General features: G+C 50.0%; 1 protein-coding gene across 4 annotated transcripts in view; it reads right to left on the reverse strand.

Annotated features, from left to right (window-relative positions):
* The window catches only part of GJA5 (gap junction protein alpha 5), a 47332-nt gene that overhangs the window by 14180 nt on the left and 20000 nt on the right, over nt 1-13152 (reverse strand). Inside the window, exon 1 of one of the 4 annotated variants that reach the window (XM_059673250.1) lies at nt 2043-2141. The exons of 2 other annotated variants lie outside the window; for them this stretch is intronic. The gene's annotated coding sequence lies outside the window, so the exon portion shown is untranslated. Of the gene's footprint in view, nt 1-2042; nt 2142-13152 lie in introns of those variants that run through there. One more of the 4 variants, XM_059673247.1, reaches the window with a different exon arrangement.

Here is a 13152-nt window from a genome sequence, read left to right on the forward strand (position 1 = left end):
AGGCCCTGTCCTGGCTGATCCAACACACAGGTTCCCTGTCCAGCTTGAACTGGTTGGGTCCAGAGGTGGGGTCAGCCAGAACCCACGAGGCCAGGCTGCCCAGTGGCAGCCTGCTGGCTGCGAGAGCCCAGGATTTCCCACTGTGCCGCCCCTCCCCGCAGTCAGTGTTAATGATGAAGAAGCGGTGAGCAGTGGGTGTCACTCTTTCCAATAGACTGTAGAGATGCTAAGGAAGAAGCAGGAGGCTGGGGAAGACAGCGGCTCAGAAACCACAGCCCAGGACGGAGGCAGAGGGCCTGGTGCGAGTGAGCGGAGCAGACCGGGTGTTCGCCCAGCTGAGCGGCCCGGCCCCCTGTGCCATCCCCAGCAAGGTGCTTCCCTTTCCCAGGCCTCATGTTCCCTTATTTGTCAGAGAAGAGCTAGACAGGCGACCTAAGAAACCTCTTGGAGTGCGAACGGCCCAGCACCAGGAGGGGCGGAGGGGGAGGCAGCGAGGAGACAAGCATGGAGACCTGTTTGGGAGCCGGGCAAGAACACTGCTGGGGTTCCAGGCCATGGCCAAGCGGGCACCACAGTGATGCTACCGCCGAGGTCTCTGAGCTGCATGTGCAGGGGGCAAGGGGTGGTTGGAGCCAGAGAACCGCCTCCGGGCACTCTGCTATGCTCGCTGTGGCCACAGGGGCTGCTCTTTGGCAGCTGCCGGGAAGGAAACAGCTTGGAGGGACAGGAGGAGGGCAGGCCAGTGCGCGCTGCCGCCCGCCCGGGGACCTGCAGGAAGGTGCAGAGTTCAGAGCTGTCCCCTGGGAGCAGTGAGTCAGGGGCTGAGCTGTGAGCAGGGCAGAGGAGATGGAGACTGCGTGGCCGCTGGGATGGAGTCCGGCTGGGCGCCTCTGAAAGCCAGCTGAGTCCCCAGCCACCGGCCGCCTCCCCAGCAAACAGCAGTGCCACAACCCGAAGCCTGGCCTTGGTCTCTTCTGTTCATTTCGCTGCGTTTCTCCCTGGTCTCCCGACTCCCCTTCCAGTGCTCCTCCTTCTCTCAGGCCCTGGGCCCGAGCCTCAGGAAACAGCCACCTGAGATGCTGAGAGCAAGACCCCAGAGCCCTCCCCCGTGAGGCCCTGGGAGGGGGAGACGGGACGAACTGAGCTGGGTGCAGTCAGGACAAAGGCTCTCCGTTACTCTGGGTTGTCCTGGCGCCTAAGGAATTGTGCCCTTGTACGACATTACTGCTGAGCGGAACCGAGGGATCCCGCTCCTTCACACCCCTCTGGTTACAGGTGGGTAAACTGAGGCCCCGAGGGGAGTGTCCAGAAGTGCCCGAGTTGGACAGACACACAGAACGCCAGAACCCAGGTCTCCCGGCCACCAAGGCCGGGTCTTTCGCCAGCTGTTCAGAAGAAAGGTCAGGAGCCGACAGACCCTTCAGCCCAGAGGCCCTCGCCCGTGTCTGCACCCGGAGGGTAGGTGCCTCCTGCGGGTGCCTCTCCCGCTTCTCCTCTGTCCTGGGACAGGAGCGACAGGCCAGATCGCCCCCAGGCGCAGTGGGGCATGGTCCTCGCAGGAAACGGAGCAGGAATATTTTTAAACCCTTCAACATGCCTTAGGGGAAAACCAAAACACTCTCCTCGATGTTGCAGAGAGCATTTCCAAAAAGATTCCACGCCTAGAGGACGCACCGAAAACAAGGAGGTTTTTTAAAGGGCCAAGTCCATCTCAACAAAGTGCTGGGAGATGGACAGTGGACCCCTTTCACGTTGCCCTGGGAGCCCTGCCACCCCTCAAGGGGCGGACTACCTCCTCCGAGCCCCCACTCGCCTTCCCACAGCTCCTTGCAGACCAAGTAAGTCATTCCTCTCGGCCTCGGAAAGCACCCTCCTCAGCACATCCGACCTCAGCATCTCAGGGAAGACTGCAGGGAGGGGGATGAGCCCACGGGCACAGAGAGAGAGCTTTGCTGTTATCCAGCCTGGGCCCCAGGCTCTCTCTCCTGCCTCCTTCCCATCAGCTGGTGGTTTCACCTCTGAAAATGCAAGTGCCCCCTTACCTTCCTCTCCTCTCCGGGATTCCCGCTGCCAGTCCTCTGGCCCTCTCTTCCGACCGCCCACTGCTCCCGGCTCTCCAGCCTGTCACTTGTCCTTCTTCCACCCTCTTTTGAATCCTATCTGTCACCCGCCCTCCTCCCCCTGCTTCCTACTCTTTCTCTCTCCACCCCCTTCCCCCGGGTCCCTCCCTCCCTTTCTCTTTTGTGCTCTTAGAATCTTTGCTCACTTAAAAAGTTTTCTCTCCTCCACCTCCTTGCAGCCTCTCCTAGCCGAGTTCTCCCCTGAAGGAGGCAGAGCCCTCCTCCTGCCCGCTGCCCTCCTGCTGCCATCCTGGCCTCAGCCCTCGCAGTCGCCCCTGTCTCCCCCCTCCCACCCCCCCCACCCAGGCGGATGGTGGTGTGCAGCCTGGGCTTTGCCTGCCCACCCTCTACTGCCTCCTCAGCCACCTCCGGCCAGAGCGGGAAAGCTGGCACTGCCCAGAGTCCCTCCTCATCCTTTTCCTGCTCAGATAAAAGGGCCCTCGATTCTGAAAAGGTCTTCTGGGGACTCTTACTGTGCCCACACCAGCGAGCTGAGCACCAGCTGGCAGGGAAGCCCGCTCTCACGAATCACAGCCACCGGCACCCAGAGTGGACGCCAGGCTCCCGGCCAGCTCCCAGGGCGAGGAGGGGCATCCCACACTCTCCTCGCCTCCTTTGCTGAGACGGGAGCACCTGCCATGTGCCAGGCACTGGGCGAGGCGGTGCCATCTGATATATACATTCTACATTTTCATATAATCATTCCATTTCCAATGCTGTAAGGTAGACAGGCATTTCTGCATCCCACATTTGAGGAAACAGAGGTTTGGAGAAATCAAATCACATAATCATGGTTAATCACATGACTCAGTAATGATAGAGTCAGGATTAAAAGTTTCAGGCAAAGCCAAAATTCACCTCTTCGCTCTTTCCACAAAAAGCGTACAGATCTCCCAGCTGGAATTGATCCGATGGAAGTAATTCTGTCTGTTTCTTGTTAGATCCCTGTCACTGGTGAGCAAATTCAGAAATTGCAAGGCAACTCCTCATTGTCAACTCCTTTCCTCAACTCCTCGACTGAGCACATAGCCAGGCTCCGCTGCGGTGTGATAACTACCAACAGCAGGGATTACGGCGAGCGGACAGAAACCAGATAACCAACGACCAAGAGCCCACTGGTGGCGAGAGCTAGACGAAACCCCCAGAGATGATCTGGAACAGCCAGGGAAACGGAGGCCCAAAGGCTCAAATCCACTTCATGTCACGCACAGTAAAGCGAGTGGCAGAGGCAGGGTCAGACCTCACACCCATCTCTTTGTTCCACATGATCGCCTTCATTTCAGAGCACCACTCGCAAACATCCCAACATTTTGCAAAACCATTTATCTTCCATACGTGGGTACGCTTAGGTTCTCAGGAGGGGGAAGAATGGGCCAAATGTCCTGTGTCCAGAGAAGCGACAGCCCTGCTGAAACCAGGCCCAGGATTCTCGCTTCCTTAGGCAGCACCAGAGCAGAGTCTGGGCCTCGCTCAGGCCTGAATCCTGGCTCTCCCCCCACCAGCTGTGATGCTGGGCAAGTAAACTCCATGCATCTCAGTATCCTCAGCTGTAAATTGGGGGTAATAGTAACTGTCTCCAGGGCTATCATGAGGACTAATGAATACGTGTGAAGGACTTAGAACACCGTGTGATATATGGTAAGTGCTATGGATGCGACTGCAAAATATGATACAATACAGCACAGTACAATGCAGTACAATACAATACAATACAATACAATACAATACAATACAATACAATACAATACAATACAATGTCTGTTTCCTCCTGCCTGTATCTCCCCTGGCTGGACCAAACTCCTGAGGTCGAATTCTCATGTGAAACCATAGAAAGCCCTGGTGACACTAGTTCCTTCTCCAAAATAGAGATTGCCCCGACACGAAGCCTCTGTTCTTACTCCCAGCCACTCAACAAATGCCGAGGTTCCTGGACACACCCTATTGTCTCTGGCCAGTTACAGAGCCCGTGAGGCTCAGCTGAGAGTGGGGAAGGTTTCACGGAGCAGTCATTCCTAGCTCGTTGGCTGCCAAAGGAGAGTCCAGCTGGGGGCAGGGCCGGGGTGAAGGAAGAGTGCCATTTCCCTCTGAACACCCAGAAGGAAGCCATTGCCGAAATGCAGGCACACCCCTGGTCCCCGAGAGAGCACAGGGCACGGGAGGTAACTGCTCTCCGCTGGCAGGTGGAGGTAAAGCAGCGAAGAAACTGGCGGGGGTGCAGGAAGTCAGGATCGAAGCGGGAAAAGACAAAGATCTCGAGCTCAAATCATCCAACTCAAGTCGCGCAGCCTGCGGCCAGGCCCTCCGCTCAGGATGGCAAACATGGCAGAGTGTATTTTGATGGCCCGGTGCTAAGCTGCTTTGGCAGGGCCTCCGGCAGTCTGGTGTATTCCTCACCTGGTTCCCTCCCAGGCTCCGGTAAAGACTGACGAAATCAAGGAAAATGTTATTTGGGCTTGCGTATAAGGTGATTGTCTAAAGGGACTGGATCTGCCCTGGCCTGTTTGCTCAATGGTTAGAGCATCAGCCCTTGGTCCAAAGGATTGAAGGTTCAAGGGCAGGTACCTGGGTTGCAGGTTCCCCAGCCCCAGTAGGGGCTCATGCAGGAGGCAACCAATCTATGTATCTCTCACGTCGATGTTTCTCTCTCTATCTCTCTTCCCCCTCCCTCCCTTCCACTCTCTCTAGAAATCAATGGAAAAAAATGTCCTCAGGTGAGGATTTAAAAATATATAATAATAATAATAATAATAATAATAATAATAATAATAATAAAGGGACTGAATCTGCCCTGGCTGGTGTGACTCAGTTGGTTGGAGTGCCATCTAACGCACTGGAAGGACTCCGGTTTGATTCCCAGATAGGGCACATGCGGGAGGCAACTGATTGGTGTATCTCTCTTACATCGATTTCTCTCTCTCTCTCTCTCTCTCTCTCTCTCTCTCTCTCTCTCTCTCTCTCTCCATCCTTTAAGATCAATTTTTAAAAAAGGGCTGAATCTGGCAGTCACCGCATGTCTCAGAAGGACACCATAAGCAGATGCCGATGCCCCAAAAAGGAGGGTAGGACAAGGGCCAAGGGTAGAAACTGAGGGTCTACCACGTCCTCCCCTTTATCCTCACGTCCAGCTTAATAAAGGGTCTTAGAAAGAGGTGCTGAGGTCTGTGTTCCACACATTAAAAAACATGCAGAACTCAGAGGATTAGAGAGGATGCCAACATCTGGTCAAAGAATTGGTAAATAGCACCGGCAGGGAAAGGCTATAGAAATGGGACGACAAAATAGACTTTCTTCAACGTGTATTCTGTGCCAGGTTTTGTGCCAGGCACTCTTCACAGTATTTCACTTGGAGATGGGAAACAGGAAGCTGACCTCCTGAAGAGGATGTGAACCATCCCTCAGGTCTCCTGGACCAGGAGTCATGGGCCACTCCTATGGGTCCAGCCTGTCCTCAGGGGGAGACAAGGGCCATCCCTTGTCCACAAGGAGCTGACATTCTGGTTGCAGAAAAGAGCTCATTATACAAAACAATGACTATAAATGGCCATATTCTATATGGATTTGTCCTCAATGCATCCTATATAATAAAAGGCTAATATGCAAAGTGTCCGTTCAACCGGAGTTTGACCAGGGGGCAGGGCCTGCCTGCCAACTGCCCACGGCCCTGCCCCCAGCCGGTCCCGCCCCAAATCAGCTCCCCACCCCCATCAGGGGCAGGATGGCTGGCCAACCTCCCATGTCCCCTCCCCCAAGCCAGCCTGGCCCAATCGGCCCTGATCGGGGTGGGCTGGCCAGACCCCACCAGTGCACAAATTCGTGCACCGGGCCTCTAGTAATGATATAATAGTGTTTAATTATGTGAGGAAAAAATCATTTGGGAAACAGGTTCAGACAGAGTCATCTCTTTGTTATGCTACAATGATGGGGAAAGGCACATTTATCGAAGGACTCCTAGGTACCAGGCGTTTTCACGTCACAACACTGTCAGACAGATACTGTGGTAGTATTCCCATTTTAGAGAAAAGCAAATTCAGACTCAGAGGAATTTAGTAACTTGCCCGAAACCAGGAAGTCAAAAACAGGTCTGCCTGATGCCAAAACATCAGGCGCTTTCCCCCCAGGGCTGTGGAGGAAATTCTCATGAAACACACTGGCCTGGTCAGAGAGGAGAGAACAAGGCCCCCAGGGGGGAGCAGATAGAGCTGCAGATGGTGCAAGAACAACGGACTCCTGCCCACAATCACCTTTTCTAAAGCCTTTTAAAGGTGGCATTTTGGAAATTGCTCCTTTTGCTTCTCCTTAGAGGCAAGAGGGCAAATGAGAAGACCTTCCAATGTCTCTTCTGTCCAATGAATCTATGAGTATCCTTCCCAAGATACTGTGGTCCAGATGTTTAAAGAGCCTTCTCCCTCAGAGCCTACAATGATAACACATGCAAATAAGTTCTGTAAGCATCTAATTGCAAGAGCAATGAGTTCCCTGTGCCTCCTGGGAGGACTTAACTGGTAATTGGAGCCATGGTTAGTGGGCTGAGGTCACGCGTATTTATGCAGACATAAGTAGGTGGTTCCCTTTAAGACTTTTACTTTCCAAAGAGTGGCTAAAGTAGGCGAGGAAACCCTGTTCCAAGAGCAGAAAACAAAAGAAATACAGACTTCCTTGTCTCTGGTGCTTTGGCCTATGAATCTACTCCCAATACATCTCAAGCTTTAATCCCAAAGAAAAGGTTAAAGTCACATCCATACCTCTGTTTGGGTGTAAGGCCGATGTGACCTTTTGGGAACCCAAACTCAAGAACTGTCTGTGGTTGGCTTGAGTCAGTGGCCTCCGTGGATGTGAGGCAAGGAGGGGAAGGAACCCAGTGTTGGGCAAACCCGAATCCTTCCCACTGAAGGCCGGGCATGCAGGCAGCTGATGGGTGCAGCCTCACTGTAGCTCTGCGGTCCCAGGTGCAGGGGCTTCATCCTAACACAGAAGTTCGGACCTTTCCCTGGTGACGTTGTTAGGGGCAGAAATATACGATCGAGGACTAGCTATTAGTTATAAGAAGTAAAATAGGAAATATGAATCATGCTCTGTTAGCCATGATTGTTTTGTTCTGATTAAAGAAGGCACATTCTAACCTGGCTGGGAGGGAAATGGGAGCTAACCTTGGAATGCAGTCCATCCTCCTTTCCCAAGAACTGCCTATCATCATGGAAAGATTGACAACCTCCTGGCTGAAGCAATCTAGTCCTGGAGGCACTTGCTCTTTACACTCCCAGCCCCTATTACCTGCAATCTGGTCCTGGGGTGCCCAGGGGCACCCACCCTCCTGACTTGTCACCTGTCATGATTATCCCGTGCCAACTTCCCCATGCCTGTAATTCCTACTTCTCCAGGTCATCTTTGTCCTTCTACCCAATATAAGCAGCTGGCTTATGGTGGGGGGCAGCGCAGATGTTTGTGGTTGACTGCTGCCCTCCCATGCTGCCGGCAGTATTGGAATAAACACTCATAGATGATTCAACCCTGTCTCTGCTGAATTGACTCAAGTAGTGACAGGCAGCTCGGACCCCTCGGTTGTCCCGTTACGATGCTGGTATGGTATTTGCCCTCTAGATCTGAAGGGACGTGCTTGAAAGCAAGAACTCGGAGTGTCATCTGATACTGTGGTTCGATTATAAGCAACGTCTAGGCTTTGCAGTGCATACCTGGAGCACACCTCATTCTCCTCTAACGAATCCTTGATCTACCGTTCACCTTCCTACCTCACAAAAGAGCTTGCTTCTCCTTTATTTTGAAAGCTGTTTTCAGTCAAGTCTAAGGTTATGGTTCCAGTGGCAAAAATCATAAAATACAAGGTCAAGAAACTCTTTCAAAAATGCTATTAACTCAGGTGCCCTCAGGTAAATCACTCCAGAATAAAGGCATTTCCTTGCATGTAAACTAGAGGGTCAGTACCCATGCCTGTCTTGATAATTTAACCAATGGCAGTCAAACCCTAATTCAAGAACAAAGGTTTTTACATCTCCTCCCAAATTGGTATCTAGATTCAACTTTAACTGCTGGTGTCAAGCTATTACAGAGGGTTAGAGACATTTAGGAGATTAAGACTATGTTTTCAAGATTAGTATCACAGTCAGCTAAATATACAAGTCTGAATGGATGGGGCTGGAGGCTAATAGCCCTGTGGGTAAGAGTGTCTGCGTTCAGGTCTTGACTCCTCCACCCCGCAGCTGTCTGGGGACTTCTGCCATCTGGGACTCATTTGGAAACTCAGAGTTGGTATGACGATTATTTTAAGTTGAAGATATTTGGGGTTCATCAAATGTAGAAAGAAACCTTCTTGGATTTTATCTGACTAAAAGCAGCGGCCACTGGGAAAGAAGGCTGCCATAAACCCCCTCGCTGAGGGAGCCGCACGGCCATGAAGAAGGTATCACACATTCTCTTGTCTCCCATTGGTTCTTCTCAAACTTACTTGTCTTTCCTAAAAAACCTAGTTGTTCCTCCCATAGAAGCCTCTTCTTTCTTTCCTTTTTCCCCCCTACTAAGTTCAATTTAAAAGCCTCTAATTTTAATCATTTAATAAGCTAATACTTTTGTTAGCTCTCTATGCATACAAATAAGCCTCCTTTTCTCCCATTGATCTCTCTTTGTCAATTTAATTTGCATGCTCCTAAGTAATGAACCTACAGGGTAGGGGAAAAATTTTTTTTCTCCCTTACAACCACTTCTGGCTTACTTATAAAAGGATAATGACAGTAACTATCAAATTTATAGATTGGTTATCAAATTGAATTATATATATATTTGTTTGACGTATAGTGAGTGCTAAATAAATATATATAATACACATATAAAACATGTATATCTAGGTAGGCAGTTGACAAATAGATATGGATAAATACATACATATAGCATGCAACGAATCATACATCTGTTCTAAAGATCAAAGACAAATTATAGAAGGGAAAGTACTTTGGAAAGAGTTCGAAGTTTTACAGTAGAAACATGGTGTTACCATTGTTATAGCTGTAACTATTATGCCCGCCTTCATTGCCTCCTTTGAGCAAGGCCACCATATACGGCCATACAGGTTGTGCACTGCATACACCCCAAGTAACAGTCACATATCACCTTCCCTTTGTGTCTGAGAACATAACAACTGCTTTTCCAGGGTAACCCACACTTCCCTCCAGCACCCTCCTCCCAGAGTCTGAGGAACACCATCTGCTCTGTAGAGTCATTCAATCACTAACCAATAATTCGGTGACTGTGTACTGAGGACATGCCATGTGCAAGAACTGGGCATACAAAGATGAATGAGACCCATGGGCTGTGCACCAGTCAGTAGGATGTAATGTAATGAGTGCTAAAGTGGGCACGTGTACAAACTGGTACGAGAGATTAGAGGGTTACCAGCTTTGATTCTAAGTGATAGTAGTGGTGGAGTAGGGGGCAGAGTGGTGATCAACAGTAGCAAAAATGTAAGAAGGTCCACTTCCCTCCAAAAATAAGTCCCACAGGTGCCATAAAAAAGGAGTCAAGATGCCTCCGTAATGGAAAACCCAGTAGGGATCTTTCTTTATGGCCAGAGGGACTGGCCACTTGGCTGAGAACCTCCATGGTGCCTCTCCAGCAGGAGGGAGGTTCAGAAATGGCTCCCCCAACACCAGATTCAATCCAACCCCAGCTTTGGAGTATGTGGGGGAGAGGAAGAGAAGGAACAGGGATCTGCTGCTTAAACCCCACACCGAGTGAATTTCAAATGTAGTTTTCAGTCCTCACATGATAGACCAAACTCTGACAGCTCTGGACCGATCACTTCTCTTTGCATCTGCATGGCCTCTTCCAAAGAGTTCATAAAAAAGGATTGCAACTCAGAGTCAGGAAACTGGAGACAGAATCTCAGTCCTGTTCCTTGGTTGTGTGATGTCAGGCAAACCGCTGAGCTCAACACCCTTGTCTGTCACATGGTCACAATAACACCCTCTTCACAAATTTGTTCTTGGGACACCAAACACCTTCATTACCTTTACATTTTTGGGGGGTGGAGGTGAGCTCTCAGGAGAGAAGCAGAGGCACAGAGGTCCCGTCCTTCTCCAGAGTTCCCTGCCCCCCACCCCCAAGGGGCCTCTGTACTTGCTACAGAAAGGAGATCTTGCCCTGTAGCATTGTGCTACTGAGCTGGTGAGCTCAGCCCTTCCTTGGCTCCAGGACCTTGACTTGTAAAGAAGGAATTCTGAGGCTAATCTGAAAGGAAGTCAAATTGTTTTCGGGAAACAATAGCAAAGTAACTACAAGTCATTAGCTTCCTCCCTGGGGCCTGACATTGAGCTTGTCTGGCTGGCTGAAGGACAGGGGAGCACTGTTCACTTAAAGACCTCTGGGCAGGACCCATAAACTAATGTCTGTACAAGACTTTCTGGACGGAGAGGAGGTGAGTCATGGAAGTGGGAGAATGGCCGAGACTGGAGAAGAGATTTCTTTTTCTTCAAGGCGCAGCTAAACCCCTGATGCTGGCCTGCCTTTCCTGGTCCCCTGGACAAGGGTTTCATTTAGATGCATATATGTGCCCAGTGGACATCTGCCTTCTCAGGTGGCTCTTAAGAAGTTTCCTCTTAGAGCAGAGCAGAAAAGCCCCAAGACTGTTCTCTGCCCTCCCCTTAAAGGCCTCTAGTAAACCAAATGCTTCTCGGGCAGATTGCTCTACAAACTTTCCCTGTGCACAGAAATTTCCTCAGTGACAGCAGTAGACCCACATTAGAATCCAGAATCATGACTTCGTAGAGGTTGTCTCAGTGTCACACAGGCATCAAGGACTCACGGATAGCAAGATGCTGGAGTTTGAAAAGAACTTAAAGGGTGATTGGACCAAATGAGGATACTGAGGCCAAGGTCAAGAGCAGGAGCCAAATTTCTCAAATAATAGAGGAAACCTGGGGACTTCCCTTAGTGCTGGATAGATCCTCTAACCTCTGCTGGGGCACTGAACTGAAAGTCCCTGGAGCTTAACTGCTTAAAAACTAGAGAAAAGACATGATTTCTTGACCTCTCTAGTTCCTGGAACAACTTGTCTGCAAGAGCAAGAGAGGACCTTAGGTCTTGAAGGTTTTTGAGAGGAGATGCAAAAACTTTTGTTCTTATGCTGTTTTTAACCATCTTTGGCCAAATAATGAACTTGATTTGAATTTTAGCCAGACAATTTTAGTATTACATGAATGGACCCCTAGAAGTTTTATGGTGGTCTTTATGGGGCCTCAAGAACCCCATATTCATACACAAAGACCATGCATAGTCTTTGTCTGATTCACAAAGTTTTCTTGACCCAGAAGAGGTCAAAGATCACTGCTCCAGGTCTGGAAGATCAAAAAAGATTCTTTTCCACCCACCTCCTAAGTTACTGAAACAGCAAACAAATCTAACCGAAGTCAACAATGTGCTACATCTTCCCTGACCTAGAAGTCTCTTATCAAACAGATTGAAATCTGCCCATAGACACGCTGTGTACTTCTCAGTTCAGTGTTTACTTGTCAGATATGGAAAAGTCCTCTGAGATCAGCTTGTCCATTCCTTGGTTTTGCAACTTCTCTAAACTCACACAGCTAACCGAGACCAGCTCCCAGCTTTCATCACACCTAGAGCAGTAGTCTTCCCACTGCCTCAGAAGGTTTCCAAGTATTTACTAAGTACTTTCTAGATGGTCATGTCCCAAGTGCTAGGGGAGCTTCAAGACTACAAGACTTAGCCCTGACCTCAATGGATTTGTAGATATGTTGGGGAAATGTGTGCACAGCCTTAAATAAGGAATTGTTTCCATAAAGCCTTTCCCAACAATTGGGGAAAGTGAAAGAATTAATCAGAACCAATAGGTGATAGATGATAGATAGATAGATAGATAGATAGATAGATAGATAGATAGATAGATGATAGATATTATGAGAATTGGTTTATGTAATTATGGAGACTGAGATATGCCATGTGCAAGCAGGAGAACCAAGAAAGCCAGTGGTATAATTTAATTTGGGTCGGAAGGCCTGAGAACCAGTGGGGCTGATGAGACAATTCCCAGTCTAAGGCCAAAGGCTTGAGAACTAATTGGAGGGGGGAAGCAATATAAGGCCTAGTAGCCCAAGGCTCAAGAACCAGGAACTCCAATATCTGAGGGCAGGAGAAGATGAGTGCCCCAGTTCAAACTGAGAGAGAGAGAGAATTCAACCTTCCTCTGCCTTTTTGTTCCATCGGGGCCCTCAACAGCTTGGATGATCCTGACTCAAGTTTGTGAGGGAAGATCTCTTTACTCAGTCTACTGAATCAAATGCTATCTCTTCCTGAAACATCCTCACAGACACACCCAGTTACCTGGGCACCTTTAGCCCAGTTAAGTTGACCCAGAAAATTAATTATCATGGTGAGAGTAAGAGGAGTGCTGGAAAGACATAAATCACCAGCATAACTTCTCAATCCCTGGGCAACTCTAGCAGCTCAATTAATGGGAAGTAATGTTCATTTAAAAATTATTGGTACCCATCTCTAAGATCCTTCCAGTTTTGAAAACCTAGTGACTGTGCTGGATTAACAAATGAAACATAAGCTAAAGGATTTGTTCACAAGTCTGCAATCTATTACAAACTAAGAGGGAATTCTTGAAATAACCTATAAAAGCCTAAGTGACCATTAGGACCGAACGACCAGAAAAACTAGAACGACTGGTCGCTATGATGCCCACTGACCACCAGGAGGCAGACACAACACAGGAGCTACCCCCTGGTGGTCAGTGCACTCCCATAGCCAACCTCCCCTGGCCAGCCATCCTCCTGCAGTCCCTCCCCCCCTGCCCCCCACAGGCAGGCCTCGATCACCCAGTTGAGGCCAGGCCCTGGGCTGGGACAGGGAACTGGGGGTGGGTGGCAGCGAATGTGGCCCCTTTCCCAGGGGGGCCAAGAGATGGCTCCATCCCCTGGGCCAACGGCCAACCTCCCATGCCCCATCCTTCCCCCTGGCTGTAGGCCCTGATTGGGAGGGGGGGGGGGGAGGGCAGTCGTGGGAC

Source organism: Myotis daubentonii, chromosome 18 (genome assembly GCF_963259705.1).
Source record: "Myotis daubentonii chromosome 18, mMyoDau2.1, whole genome shotgun sequence".
NCBI lineage: Eukaryota > Metazoa > Chordata > Mammalia > Chiroptera > Vespertilionidae > Myotis > Myotis daubentonii.